The sequence below is a fragment of the Athene noctua genome, unplaced genomic scaffold, assembly GCF_965140245.1.
Source record: "Athene noctua unplaced genomic scaffold, bAthNoc1.hap1.1 HAP1_HAP1_scaffold_44, whole genome shotgun sequence".
Lineage (NCBI taxonomy): Eukaryota > Metazoa > Chordata > Aves > Strigiformes > Strigidae > Athene > Athene noctua.
The window spans coordinates 262,228-276,551 of NW_027437540.1; the positions used below are offsets into that span (position 1 = coordinate 262,228).

Here is a 14,324-nt window from a genome sequence, read left to right on the forward strand (position 1 = left end):
ATAGCGGCGTACCCGTGTGTGTGAAATAAAACTTTTATCTGCCACACGTCTCACTGGCTTTCAGCAGCCCCCTCCGTGATGAATATTCACACTGGTTTCTGCTCCCCTTAAATACAAGCTATCCCAATACCCCCTTTCTCTGGAAAATCTGGTATTGTTCTATTAATACTGGAGATGCAAAGAACTTGAAGGAACTTAAAAAAGGAGTAAAACTAGTAGAGTTGTCTAAAGGCGAATGAATGTTGCAGTCCAGGTGTATGAACCCCCGTAAACACCAGTGGTGGGGTCTGTCTCTCGAAGGTCAAGTGGCACATTTTTCACTTCCTAGGAAGCATTTGTGTGCTTTAGTCAGAAAGTATCGATGCGTTTTCCCTGCTGAATGCTGCCAGCAAGCACTATTTCCCTTACAAGCATATGATAGCTTTATTCATTTCTGCTTTGGTAATTGCAGTGAATGATTTCCTTGTATGCTGAACAGCTTTTCTGTTGTTTTGAGAATCGTTTTAGTGCAAATGCCTTTTGAGGCCTGAGTTTGACTGAAAGACAGCCAGATGGGAAACATATTTTGACTGACAGATGCCTGAGATTTGTAGCCTTAAAGCTTCTGGTCAAAACAGGGGCAGCTCAGAACACACCGACAATTGGAAAAAGGGGATGTCAAGAAGGTATAGCTAATAATTGTCTGTGTGTGGAAATCTATAGAGCTTGATCGCTTTTATACAGCGGGAAGGCCTCCTTATGTAAGTGAGGATAAGTGTAAATTGGTTTGTGTTCCTTTTGTTAGGAGAGCATTTGGGTTTGTCTTTAAAACTTGCTATGGGACTGCATCAAAGTCTCCCGTGTCAGACCAGGCAGTAGGTGACTTTTGCTGCTTTGGTTTGCTGGTTTCGTTGCAGGTTCATCTCTAGTTACACCTCTGGGGCCGGTCTGCACATGCAGAGAGTTATTTGTGTTTTGGAACTTGAGCTGGCTCCTCTCTCTGGGGACGTTGCTCACAGCCTGAGCTAGCGCAGCTCCCCAGCTGCTGACGCAACCCGTGCGGTTTAAATAATATTTAGCGCCGTATCTGCTCCCGTTTCAGTGCAGCTAATGCAAGGGAAGTTAACTTGAGTGCAGAAACGGGAGTGAAATCCGTGATGAAAAGAACCTTAAATGGGAGCGTTCAGTCAGTTCTGCGTATGTTCACAAACTGTAAAAAGCCCAGCCAAAGAATAAAATCTGCCCCGCAGCGGGCAGGCCCCGCAGGCCAGCAGGGTGTAATGGTTGAGCTGTAAAAGGCCACCGTGCCGCCCCTGAAGCGGGGCAGAGGGTCCCAGGGGCCCCTTGGCTGCGCCGCGGTGCTGGGCGGGACCCGCCGCCGGCCCGAGCCTGAGGGGAGGCCCCGGGGCAGGGCCCAGGGCGCAGCCGGGCCGCTCCTGGCCAGGGCGGGCCCTCGCGCTTCAGAGGCTCTTTCCCTTCACGCTCTCACCAAAGCGGCTTCGTTTCTTTGTGGGGATCTATTTTCTGGGTAACCAAACGTGGTTTTGGTCCCTCTTTGAGTCGGGGAAATGTGTAATTCTCTTGGCCGCGGTCCTGGCCTAGGCCTCCTGCATTTACCGGGGGATCCCTGCTGCTGGCGAACAGCCTGGGTGGGTGCAGCACGGGCATGAAAACCACCTGTGCCACGGGTGACAAAAACTTACACTGCAGATTAATAATCTTGTTGTTTACAAGCGGTGATTTTTATAAACGTATTCACTCCTGAAGTTGTTGAACGTTGTTTCAAGCACAGTGCCATTATAGAGCACTTTAACGGTTAGGTAGGGGAGTGCCCCCGCCGGGTGTGAGACCGACACGGGTGTTGGGTTAGGCCTCATGACTAAGGCTTTCACCTTGCTGTGGTTGCCTCCAGAGTTATGTCTGCAGGCTGTAGTGTGCCATCACACTGCGTTTACAGCGCCTGCACTCTTTCAAGGGAAGCTGTAGCCTGTTTTATAACTGCTTACAGCAATCCCTTAGATAGCATTGCAGTCCGAAGAAGTAACTCCACAGTCCGAGCTGTTAACATATTTTTATGAAGCAGCTCATTCTGATTATGAGAATATGCAACACATTTTGGTTTTTTCCGTAAAAAGAAAGCTGCAGGGGGTGTGCCCTGTTCTGGTAGCGGGGGCACTGGGATGCTGTGGGGGTCATCCTCTGTCACGGTGGGTGAGGCCGGTCTCGGGGGGCGCGAGGGCGCTGAGAACCGTGGGGGAGGCGGGCGCGAGGGCGCTGGGGACCGTGGAGGGGGGGGCCGCTGTAGGCGTCCGGGTTTCTGCAGCCGATGCTGGCGTTGGGCCCGGCTCTCGGGGTTGCCAGGGTAGCTGCTCTGGTTCTGCGGGTGCGAGGGGCGGCTGCTGCTGTCCAGCCGCTGTCCGGAGGCTGCCGAGGGGCGACTGTGGAGAGAGGAGGCTGCTGAGGCTCTCGGCTGCAGGTGGCACACGGGACTCTCCTCCCCAGCGCGGCCCCCGAGCAGCCATCAAGGAGCAGTGTTTGGGGGGAATCATCAACTCACCATTCCCTCCTGCACCAGCACTTCACCCCGATAGAGCACAGCAGCAGCGCAAGTGGCACAGAAATCCCCAGGGACACTGTGCCAATCATGCAGTGCTTCCGCACGTCCTGGGGGCATACAAAGCCGCTGCTCTGGACAGGGGAAACGCTTGGTGCACTCTCGGTGACCGCACCTGTGGAGCAGTTGGGGCCCTTAGCCTGTTTGGCGCAGCACCAGTAAGCTCGCAGCACCCTCCCGCCCTTCGGGACAGGTTGTCCCTCCAAACAAAACTCCGGCGGCCAGGGGGAGAGCAGGGCGGGGAGCACAGCTGCCTGGGCAGTCGCTGCTTCGAGAGCCCCCCGCCCCGCAACTCTCCCTGCCCCGGGGCCATCTCCCACCCCCCAGGGGACGCAGTCAGGCCTTCTCAAGGACACTCGAGCCTTGCTCTCCCCTTCGGCCTTTTCCCCAGCACGGGCACCGCCCGCAGCCGCTCCCAGGATTGGGGACGCGTCTGCCCCTTAGGGACCCCAGCAGGAATGCTCAGTACCTGAGTCTGGTTCAAAAACTTCATAGCCCTGGCATGGTGTTCTGGTCTGGGCCTTGAGAGCACTGCCAAAAAGCGGAGGCGACAGGTAAAGCCTCCGCGTGGCTGAGGCACAGGGGCTGCAGGGGGACGGGGAGGTTCCCTCGAAGCCCCTGCCGCCCAGTCTGGAGTCAGGGCATTGCTCTGGACCTCCCACTGACTTACCTCCGGGTCTGGTCTCGGGTCTCTCGCCGCCCGTGCCCGTGTCCGTGTCGCTGGCGGCCCGGGGCGGCCGGAGCCGCGGGGCCGGTGAGTCGGGGACTTGTTGGGACTTGTTTGTTTGTTTGTTTTTTACAAAGCAAGCCTTGCAACTTTTTTCCTTGGGGATTTGATGAAGCATGTCTGTAACGATGTCTGGGGGTTTTTTGAGTTCCCTTGGAATCGCTTGGTAACTAGGGATGGAGGCGTGTCTCCTCTCTGGCAGCGTAATGCTGTGCTGCTGCACATGGAGCCTGTTTCTGCCGGAGTTTGGGAATTTGTGTTGAGTAGAGATTTTGCCAGTAGTTTGCCTCACAATAGCTTTGGGCCTTCTACTGGAGAATCAGGTTGAGGTTTTGCTTTTCCTGAGAGCTGATTTCTGAGCTTTTGTGAGACCAGGTTTTCTGGATTATAATTGACTGCTCCGCTTTGCTCCCCTGCTTCTGGGATCAAACCTGCGTAGCCTTTGTAGGGAATTGTTGATTAAGTCCCCTGCCCCTGCAGAAGAAATAGTCAAGAGAAGTTGTGGAAAACCGCTTATTGCTGTGCTTGAAACTGCTTTGTGTTGTCTTAGTAACAGTAAATTTGTGGGGCGACTTAAGCAGCTTCTGCCATGACCAGAAGATACCAACTGCTGTTCAGCGCTCAAAAGCCTGAAAACCCTCCAACAAAAAAAGCGTATTTTCTTTCAGATACTCTTCACTCCTTACTCTTCTCCTTGATCCTTGAGGTGGTTAAAAAAAGGAGCTCAGGTACCGTGGTGGTATTCATCACTTAAAAACTAAACGGAAGTAGAAAATGAAAAATAAATCTTAAGTGTACTTTTCTCTACCTGTGGAAAAATCGGTAGAAATTCTTCTAATATTTGTATATGTAGATGAGCCTTTTATTCAGTTGTGTATTTCAGGAAAAAAAACCAACCCTAATTTGTTTTCAATTTCTCCTCAGTTTCTCTTCCAGGCTAAGGTTGGCATCTGCCACTGCCTTCCGTGGAGAGGCCTTGTGCAGGAGCCCCCAGTGCAGGAGCCCCCAGTACTGGAGCCCCTTAAGCCCAGCAGACAAGGGGCCAGTTTCTTACGTTGCTGTTGCTCCGCTTTGAAAGCAGCAGAGTATGAATAACCCGGGTCACATCCTGCTTTGCCAGGATGTGTAGATCCTCCTGTTTGGTCTGTGCTGGCAGCATTCAATTCTATCCTGTCATTGTGTGCTAGTTCCTACTGGAGGAATGTGAATGAACTTGCTGGGATGTTTATGCTTCTTAGTTAGGGCTGTTGGTTGGCTGAGAAAGGATGGTTCGGTAGGGGGAGGTTGTGGGGGTAGTGGCTGGGATGGCCTGGCAGGGGCTGAGCTGCTCAGGACGTGCCTGAATTGATTTCAGTTACTGCTTGATCCAGAATTTGCGGCTGGCGTTGCGTGAGTGTGGCAGAGCACCGGCCGTGGCTCGCTCGCCAGAACACTGTGATTGCAGCTGTGGGTGTTCATTGGCTTTAGCTGGATTGTTTTAGATGAGGGCACCATGGCTGGGCTGACGTTGTTTGAGGGTGGTCAGCATTGCTTTTATTTGGGCTCATGACATTTAAAACAAACAGAGAATTAACTCTGGCTCTGTGTAGTGCTTAAGTGTTGGCTAAGGGAGTATAAGGTTTTCACTTGAGTCTGGAGTCTATGTGAATCTGTATTTAAAGGAACGGAAAAAGCAGGGCAGGACGGTTGTCACCTGTTCATGTCCCAAAAGTTTTCTACTGTGGAACTTCCGTCTGCCTTCTTCAAAATAGGGTCAGAATTGCTGTGGAGGGGAAGGACAGAGGCAGGGCAAGAGGATGTTCTGTACTAAGAAGGAGCTTGTAACTCAGTACCCTCAGTGCGAGTTCCTTAATTTGACAGTGTGGTTTTTTTATTTACCTGACCAGAGGCTGCCTGCTGGGCACCCTGAGAGGTTGGAGGCTCTGAGGAAGATGTTTTGAAGGAAATACCACAAAAGAGTTGGAAAGAAAATCCAGTTAGAATAGCATTTGGCAGAATGCTGGGATTAATTTTCTTCTCTATAACTTTAAAGAACTTAGGGTCTATGTGGTTTTGTTGACATCACTTGGATGCACTCCAGAAAAAGAAATGTGATTTTCATCTTGTGTATCAGGTTAGAGGTGCCCTCTTTCCAGGATGCCGAGGAATACTGCTCTGTTGTAACTGTAAATCAGGCGGCTTCAGCTTTTGCAGACAGCAGCTCCTGCACTGTGGTAGCCGAAGCACTGTCAGGGGCCGGACAGTTGAGCTGTTAAGTGTTGTGACCCTTGTTCATGTGCAAGCTTAGGGAGAGTGATTGGTCTGATGAAGAGTGTAAAATTTGCAAGGTCTTTTTAGTTGGGGAAGGGGAGTTTTACTGATCTGTTTGTAGGCCTATTTCAATCTTCTGTTTTCTGTGGAATTTGAAGGCTTCTGGAGATGTACAGATCTTCTTGCTGGTCTCTTAGAACGACAGAATCCATCCCAGGTTGGCAGGGACCTCAGGGATCATCTAGTCCAAGGTTTCTTGGCAAAAGCACCGTCTAGACAAGATGGCCCAGCACCCTGTCCAGCTCATCTTAAAAGTGTCCAATGTGTGGGAATCCACCACTTCCCTGGGGAGATTATTCCAGTGGCTGGTTGTTCACATTGTTAAACACTTTCCTCTTGTGTCTGTTGTAAATGCAGAGGCAGAACCAGAAAATAACTTTTATAAATCTATTGAAATAAGAACAAGCACAATAAAAAGGTTGGGTACGCCGGGGAGCGGGGGGGGTTTCCGCTCCGCACCGACGGACACTACGTGGTGCCGGTCACTCCCGTTATGGTTCTGTCCGAGTCTTCACATGTGCAGCAGGGCCCCTCAGACTTTCCCGGGCTTTCTGGTGTTGCTAGGGTCTTCTGACAGGGGTTCCCCCAGTACTTTTCCACATTCACAATGACAGTCCATATGAGTCTGTGTTTACTGAGGAAAAAACCCCTCCAAACCATTTTAACAATAAACCCACGATAAATCTCTTTTAACTTATGTACATGGCAAAATACCAGTAGCGCCCATGCTCCTCATACTAAAGTCATTCTATTTTTAAGACAAATCACCACCATATTCTTCACATGTCCAGCTGGAATCTCCCCTGGAGTAACTTGCACCCATTGCCCCTCGTTTTTCCATGTGACTCCTTGTGGAGAGGGAGTCTCCATCTGCTTTGCAGCCACCTTTCAAATGCTGGAACTTGGGACTCCTACAGAACTGCTGCTGCTGGTATGTGGCCACGCTGGAAGTTCAGGGCCCTAGCATGATGAGCTGAGCCTGAGCTCAAGTTACAGGGAAAGACCGATGGTTTTTAAGTCAATGCACAGAGTTAAGGCGACTTTAGGTAGCAAGCTTGTCAGAGATCGGAGAAAGTGTCAGCAGACTGAGCAGCGGGCTGCTGGCTTTCTGGTTCTTTGTGCTCCTCTCGGCCCACTCCAGCCTGGCCCCTAAGCATGATTCCTCATCTAGTGGTTTTTAAAAAGGGAATTGTCCGGGGCAGGGAGGGAGGTGGTTGGTCTCAATTTGCTCGTTAAAGTCCAGGCTGCTGTATCGTAAGGAAGGGAAGGTTTCTAGGGAAGGGGAGCAGGCATGGCTCAGAGTGGTATAGCTGTCATTTCCAACTGAGTTTTTATATTTTCTCCTGTCTTGTGGCTGTGGAGACTTAATTATTTTACCAGCACACAGCATTATAGCACTGCCAGCCTCCTCTCCAGAGTGACAGCCAGGCCTGAGAGCTGCCTCAGTCTCTGGGGAGGGCCCACTGTGGCCACCTCATCAGCGAGACCCTCAGTCAACCCCAACCTGCAGTGGGTCATAAGGGCTCATTCCCCTGGGTCAGTCCCTTTGGACAGTCTCAGGAACCCGATGTTGTGCTCGGCAGCTGATGGTTTCTGTGCTGGAGCTCCAGCAAGGCTGCCTGAGCCGTTGCTGTACAGCTGCGGGCCCCCCCACCCCAGCCAGCTCCAGAGCGTGCAGTAAGGAGTCGGGGTCCTGGAGGACAGCATCACTGTGCTGCATGGAGCAAATGACCATGTTGCAAGCCGCCCTCCACTCTGGGACTGCATCAGAGCAGCTCCATGTTGTACTGAGCCCTTGCAGTGCTTGCTGTGGCCTGGGGCAGAGACAAGAGGCGAGCCCGAGACGTCCGAGAGGAAGGGAGAGCCCCATGCCTGGTGCTTGCATCTTTGTGTCACCCTCCTTTGCCAGCTGTGCATGCTCCTGTCATCAGCATTCAGGATGGGAAGAGCTTCATCCCCTCCCGCTTGCTTCTCACAGGCATCCGCCCGTGGGAAACTTGAGACTGAAAGGAGTGTGATTTCCACCGTCCACATCAGCTTGTTTAGCAGCAGACGAAACAGGCAGGGATCACAGAAGCGCAGTGTGTTCCTGATGGGGAAACGTTCTTACTTGGGTAAGGAATGTGAGCTGCAGCCTCCAGGATGAGCACAGGGTGGCTCTGTCCTGTGGCCAGATGACTGCAAGAGGAGAGGGTCCTTGCCTGAGTCAGGATCGGCTCTGCAGGCTGGGGGAGCACAGGCTGGGTCTTCAGCCCAGAGATCACAGCTCAGGCTTCTCAACCCCCCCAGCACCGACAGCACCAAAGAGTTAAATACAGCTGGAATGTCAGCCCGGGTGACGGAAGCGTTTTACCAATTGCTTGGGACCAAAGGCACCAACAGGATATGGGCACACTCTGCGTACTGTGTCTGCAGCCTGTTTCATATTTTTCTGATAGCCGTTTTTTCTAACATAAGTCTCAGGACATTTCAAGGCACTATAGAGCCAGCGCTGGAGGTATCGTGATCAGAGTCTTAAGGGATTTTTCTACTCTCTTCTTCAAGGAACTTATAGCAGTCTTCCTCTACTGTTTGGCTGTTTTGTTACAGACATAACATCTAAAAAATCTGTAGCGGCAATTTATCCCCGTTTAAGTTACCTGGGTTATACAGTGGTAGAAGCGTATGTGATAAAATGCTTTTAGGCAAAGAATCGGAGGAGAAAGTAACTTGGCATTTGTAGTGGCCGTGACATAATAAAGGCATTCTTATACATTTGTATCTCTGATGCAGGAGTATCAAGAGAAAGCTTTCCTACAGCTGACTTTCCCTTAGTGCTAGCCGTTGAAGTGCAGGGTCAGGAGCGTCACAGCAATTTTTTGGACTGCTTACGTGCTGCCCAGTGCCTAGTTTTTCTGTATGCAAGCCCATAGATTTCTGTATGCAAGCCCAAGACCCCCAGATCTCCATCTCCATCATAATCCAGTTATTTAGAACTGTGTAGTTCTCTTTTTAGACTGTTTTAATTTAATGCAAGAAGAGCAAGTGCAGGATTGTTGGAGAATGGCTTGTGGAGCAAGGCCATGGGTCTGTGCAGGAGCTGATTGCAGCCACCTGAGGTAAACAAAGGAAAAAACCCAGGGCAGAGTTATGCAAACAAGGAAAGAGACTCAGGGCACAGTTATGCTAACAAAGGACTGTTATGTTAACAAAGAGAGAAACTGAGGTACACAGCGGCCTTGAGTGTGTGGTAAACAACCTTGGGAAAGGAGGCAGGCCAGAAGAAGGAAGATGTTGTGATATACCTGAAATGCCACAAGGGGCTGGGATATTATAATGGAGCCTTTTACATGTATCCAGTAGATTTGTGAGTAGTATGCATGATTATTGTAGAGCGCTTATATAAGGGGTGATTTCTTTCAATAAAGTTGAAGCTTGCTCTGTCATTCACATTGAATCGGCTGCTTGCTTCCTCCGTCCTCCGCACAGGATTTTTGGTCCTCGGGGACGGAGCGACGCGTCAAGCTCCTCTACGGTGAATCCAGGCACCAGGAATCCCCTGGGGGACCCTGTTGCCCAGATCTGTGGGGTGTCCGTGTGTCCCTGAGGCCTAGGATGCTCCAGCATTGCCAGGTGGCCCTGGGAGGCAGAAGGAGGAATGGAGAAAGAGGAGGTGAAATGGAGAAATCTGGGGTGGTGGGAATGGGGGGGCATAGGGGGGGCCCAAGGGGCAACTGATGGGTCTAAGCGTGAAAGTACAGGACCCTGGGGGCAACTGGGTCAACTTACTGTGAGTGCAGCCCCCAAAGGGACAGTGGGGTTCTGGGGAAAAGGGGTGAAAGTGTCAGGGTCTCAGGGGCAATCTGGGGGAAGCAAGGCAGCCTGGAGTTGTCCTGGGCGCAAGGGAGGGGTCCTGGAATGGGCCAGAGGACAAGGGGAGTCCCAGGGGAAAAGAGGGGTCCTTGTGAGTTTAGGAGTCGTGGCAGTCTGTGCCCCGCCTTGGCCACCTGGGTCCCCTTGCATCTGTAGGGAACGTCGAGGGAGTGAGGGTCCGGGGGGGTTTGGGACTCCCATGCAGGGAGCCCCAGAAGCACGGGGCTTGCAGGGTAAGGTTCACCCGGTCAGGAGGACTCACAGCAGCAGCAGCACGAGCGCCATGAAGCCAAGTGCCAGCCCCAGCCCCAGCGATGCCATGTGGTGCAGGGGAGTCCTGCCTTCGGGCCAGCGCAGCACAGCTCCGAACTGAGCCTGGAGTCCCTGCTCTGCCTCCACGCCTCCTCCTGATACTGTGGGGACCAAGGCACCTCGGGTCATGGGGCACTGCCCCCCAGGGACCAGGTGTGCCTGCAGCACCTGCTCCGGCCACAGAGCCCCCTGCCCCCAGGGGCCCAAGCGTCCAGGGGCCCCTGCGCCACCCCACGTGCCCCACTGTCCCCAGAGGAGCCAGGCGTCAGGGACCAGCGGCTCCACTCCACCTGTGGTGTCCTGGCACCTGCTCACCCCCCGTGCACCCCCCTCCCATGGACGCAGGTGCCTGGGGTCCTGCCCCCCCCCCTCCACTGCTCATCGCCCCCAGGGCACGCAGCTGTCTGGACGCACCGTTGAGGTAGAAGTACTTGCGGACCAAGGGCTCAGAGAGGACCCCCAGGCAACAGGCAACGGTTCCTGGAATGGGCTCCTGCAGGGTCAGACTGAGAGGTCCCTCCACACTCTCCTGCAGCTCATCAAACACTGCCAGATCCTGTGTGCGCAGCTGGGGACGGGGGAGCACATCAATGCGGCCTGGTGCACCAGGTACACGAGACAGCATACACGTGCACACAAAGGCACCTGTGTGCTGCACGTGCCCATCATGCCCCCTTCATTCTTCCTGTACCCTTCGCTCATGCACACGCGTGCACCTTGTGTCCCACATGTGCTCCTTGGGCCCTGTGTGTGTGCACACAGGGCTGCACAAGCAGAGCACATGGAAAAGTCACTTTCGTCACACCCAAGCGCGCACGAATCTGCAGACAGACAAGTGACCTGCCTCCTGCTTGAGTGCGCCCTTCACACGGGCGGGCACGTGCATCCTGTGCGTGCTTACCCACGCGCTGCTGACAGCACACGTATCTGTGTATGAGCAATACCCGTATCTACTGATAGTCCCCGCACCAAGCGCACAGCCCTGTGCACGCAGGCCTTGTTCCCCACGCCCAGTCCTCTCGTGAATGTCTACGTACACCCTTGCCCACGCCTGTGCAACTCACATCCTTGGCAAACATCCAGGTGACGGGCAGGTCGGAGGGGGTGTCGAAGGGCACGTCGCAGCGCAGTGTGATGGCTTCCCCCGCGCGGGCCCACACGTCCTGCACTGGGAGCATTGAGAGGCACGTGAGCTCCCTCCCACCTGCTCAGTCACTCAGAGAAATGACCGCGCTCCTGAGTGACCGCACGTGCTCCGGGGGGGTGGGCACGCAGCTGGGCACTCAGGGTGGGCCCTGCCCGCGTGCCCATGTGTGCCAAATGAGGGTGGCCCCCGAGCCCGGGAGGCGCCCAGCCCTGGGATGGGGCTGTGGATGCCTGGGCCCCCCCCGGCCCCGTACCTGGGCAGTCCAGGGGCAAGTGGCAGTCCACGAGGCGGCAGGTAGCACACTGGAAGACACGGGCGGCTGGCTGGTACCCTGGGAGGGAGAGAGTGGGTAGTCACAGGGAGAAGGGAGATGTGCTAGGGGACAGGGGGTGGCAAGAGAGCGGGATGGGCACTCACCGCAGGGGGGGACGCAGGCTGGAGCTGGTGGGGAGGAAGCAGCAGTAGACTGGGGATCAGTGGGGATCCACATCCCTGTGAGGAGCTGTCAGGGCTCAGCCCTTGTCCAGCCCAGATGGGGTCCCTGGGGGTTTCTCCAGGCTGGGGGTGCCCAGGGTGAGGGTCCATGGGGTGTAGATGTGCAGGGTGGGGATGTCGGTGACAGTCCCTTGAGTGGGGGTCCCAGGGCTCAGGGGTTCCCCAGGGTGGGAGTCCTGGGTGGGTGTCCCCACTGGTCCCGTACCTTCCTCCAGCTGGCTCAGCTTTGCCCAGATTATGTTGACGGCTTCCTGCAGAGATACCTCAAAAGGCTCTGGGGTGTCCCACGTGTGAGACAGGTGAGACAATGTGCGCTCCTCCCAGTCCCCATAAAGCCTCCCTGGAGCCCGCAGATCCCCTGTGCAACTCCCCTCGACCCCATATATCTATCCTGGAGTCCCATAGATGCCCAAATACCCCCTGAAAAACCCCCAGCAGCTCTATACCTCGAAGGCCATATACCCTCAGATTCCCCAAAGATCCCCTTACAGCCCGCAGACCTCCACAGAGCCTGTACTTCACCAGCCTCCCCATTCAAGGCCTCCACATCCCATCCGCCGTGGCCCATGTCCGGGCCCTACCCCCTCGCATGTCCCACATCCCCTGCTCACTCATGTTCCTCTGCTGCTCCAGAAAATGCAGGGCATCCATGATGATCTCCCGAAGTGCCTCACGCTGCCTCGACCCTGGGACCAGTAAGGACTAGGGGTTTGCAGGGGTTCCTTGGGTCCTGATCAGGGCTTAGGGCTACTGGGAAGGGTCAGGTATCCCTGGGGATTCCTGAGGTCCTAGGCAGGGCCAGAGGGTCCCAGGAAGTCCCCAAGATGTGCCTGCCCAGGGTTGGGTGATTCTCAGAGTCTCAGGCAAGGTTCTGATTCAGAGGCATCCCTGGGGTGCCGGTTGGGAGTGGGGAGACCGTGGCATGGTTGGGAGTCCCTAGGGTGCTTGTCTGGGGTGGGTCCCTCTTTAGGAAAGGGGTCCCCAACTGCCTGGAATCCTGGCTGGCAAGAGTAGGAGGGCCTTGGCTGAAGTGGGGAAGCCCAGAGGGTTCTCAGGGGTCCTGTCCAGGGTGGGAGACTCTTGGGCTGGAGGGTCCTGGTGGGACAGAGGTGCCAGTCAGGATGGGGCTCCTTGGGCAGGGTTCCCATTGGGTTGGGTGTCCCTGGGGTTCCATGACGCACCAACGGTGACGGAGGCAAGTGGCACAGCAGCCTGGACGAGGGCCTCAAGGCACTGTCGATGTCGGGGGTCGCTGACGGGGGCCCCAGTAATGTCCTGGCAGAGCCGTGTCCGCTGAATGGCGGGCCCAAAGCAGAACAGGCAGGTGTGCACACCAGGGAGCCAGGGGGCCAGCACCAGCAGCAGGGCCACCCACCACGCCATGGCTTCAAAGCTCAGCACCCAAATGCCTGGGTTTCCAGGCAACAGCAGGGTTCCTAGGCGGAGCCCGGGCACTGGGTTCCGGGGGACAATGGCGTTCCTAGGCTGGTCCCAGATGCCTAGTTCACCTAAGAGACTTGGGCATGGGTAATTCCAGACAGAGTTATGCTGGGAAACTCTTGTGTTTAAATTTGCAAAGAGAGAGATAAAAGGGGGACAGTGCTCAGTGTTGAAAGGGGGACGCCCCTTGCTGAGGTTTTAGAAGATTAAGGAAAGATACCTTTGGCACTATCACTACAGAAAAGGAAACTGATAATATTGTGCCAAGAGGAATGGCCATTCCTGACAAGAAATAGAAGAGGAGAACCAATGGATGTATGGCCTCCAAAAGGAACAGTTAAACGCCATCAGTAAAAATGTCTAAGAATAATTTTGGAGGATTCTGAGAGCGAGATACTGATTATTGGTGTATTTGGTGTAACAGAGGTCAACAAAAAAAGAAAACCTCTTGAATAAAAACTAAAGGGAGTTTACTTCCTTCAGCTCCTGAAGCTGAAGAAACTGAATTCCCTCTTAGAAGCACTGGCGTGTGCCCAATGCGTTTGGATTCCAGCCCAAGGCCTGGAGCGGGCCCTGGGGCAGGTGCTGCCGGTCTCTCCAGTAACAGTAGTGACGTGACAGGAACCTGGGAAGCAAGGTGCTTTAGGAACTTGGCAAGCAAATACGCCTCGCTTACGAGCTGATGCTGAAAAATGTGCTCGGTTGTTATTGGGAATTGATTACACCCCTAACTGGAATGATATGAAAACTGCATGACGAGAACTATGTCAAGTAGAGAAAAAAGATTTTTCCAAAAAGGTAAGAGAATAACTAATTGGACAAGAGTTTTGGAATGCAAACAAATATCAGATGAGCACCCAAGTGATTATTAGGGCCGACTGAAGGCTACTTTAATTATGGGGGTATGACCCATGACAATTTCCAAGAGCCACCAGCTATTAGTGTTTTTGCAGAAATTCATGCCAGGCTGGCAAGGTAAAACATTAACTAAAATCTTGAGCATTGCTGCTTTTGTTTTTGACGGGAGAGATGAAAGCAAAAGCAGCAAGAGGAAAGCTTAAAACTTGAGCAAAAGCGAGAGCAAAAAGAGAAAGAAAGAGAAATTGGGTTATTTGCTGTAGCAATTACCCAAACCTGTAACCCTAGGGGGACAGGTCGGGCATTTCCCTGAGGTAGAATCAGGGGAAGGGGTGTGCGAGGCAGAATTCCTCCCATCTCTCAATACGCTAATTCTTTAGAGTGCTTCTGCTGTGGGAATTGGGGACACGTGCAGAGAGAGTGCCTGCTGAGACCTGTGTCTGCACAAGGAGGATCTGCACCTGCCAGACCTCCTCGACCTCACTCACAGTGAAGAAAATGATACACATCTTCTCTGGGAGCTGAAAGAGCAATGGGACCCCTTGGAATCGAGGTAGATGAGCACAGTCAGATTTCTGCAAAGGTAAACG

At 53.7% G+C, this 14,324-nt stretch overlaps 1 pseudogene; it reads right to left on the reverse strand.

The window, feature by feature from the left end:
• Positions 1-1,981: 1,981 nt before the first annotated feature.
• Positions 1,982-12,819, reverse strand: LOC141954954 (uncharacterized; annotated as a pseudogene).
• Between the last annotated feature and the right edge of the window lie 1,505 nt (positions 12,820-14,324).